This window comes from Camelina sativa, chromosome 17 (assembly GCF_000633955.1).
Source record: "Camelina sativa cultivar DH55 chromosome 17, Cs, whole genome shotgun sequence".
Classification (NCBI taxonomy): domain Eukaryota; kingdom Viridiplantae; phylum Streptophyta; class Magnoliopsida; order Brassicales; family Brassicaceae; genus Camelina; species Camelina sativa.
The window spans coordinates 20,856,765-20,857,589 of record NC_025701.1 but is presented as its reverse complement, the minus strand read 5'-3'; positions in this window follow the sequence as shown (position 1 = coordinate 20,857,589).

The window sequence follows — 825 nt, the reverse complement described above, 5'->3', positions numbered from 1 at the left end:
TGCAGGTAACTTGGTAAATGGTAAATGGTTGCTGTCGAGGTCCAACCATATTATAATATCCAACACCATGAGTTAGAAAGGTTCGGTTTCAATTATCGAAACATATATATACAAATGTTTTCATAGTTAGACAGAAACATAACTCTAATGATCTTATATGAATGCATGTGGTTTTAGTATTTTATTTGGCAAGTACAAACTAACTAAGCAACCCAACATTTTAACAAATATTGCAAACGAGGTGACAACAAAAAGCATAAACGTAGTTAAGTTTCATTTCCTATTTAAAACTATGTTGGTAGTTTTTTTTGTTTAGGTTATATCTTTCTTATTTTTTCTTTGTATTTCTCTTGAACATAAGCAGACAAAATTCATGAAAAAGCCTAATATACCGAGAGGTGATAAAGATGAAGACCACAACAACAAAAAAACGTCAACAACGTGGACAAGGTTTTTGCTAATTATAATAATATATAAAAAAATTAAATTATTATGGTTTATATGATTTTTAAGGTATGCTGTCACTGTGGAAGCAGGGATGTGTGAGTCGAGGAGCCAAAAATTTAAGGTGAGTCGTGAGCGAAAATAACTATTTCAACCTTTGTCACACCAAATGTTCACCCGATAGTAATTGCGACGGATGCCTTTGATGTTACTTCTGCCAAAAATTTGGTCATTCCAATCATATATCAAATTTAGTCAACTATGTATTAAGCAAATTTATCAATAAATTTATCTTCTTCCTGCTTAGTGTGTCTGTGCATTTGTTCTATAAACACTAATAATATTTGTCCCCTATTATCTCTTGGGTATTAATAATATTTT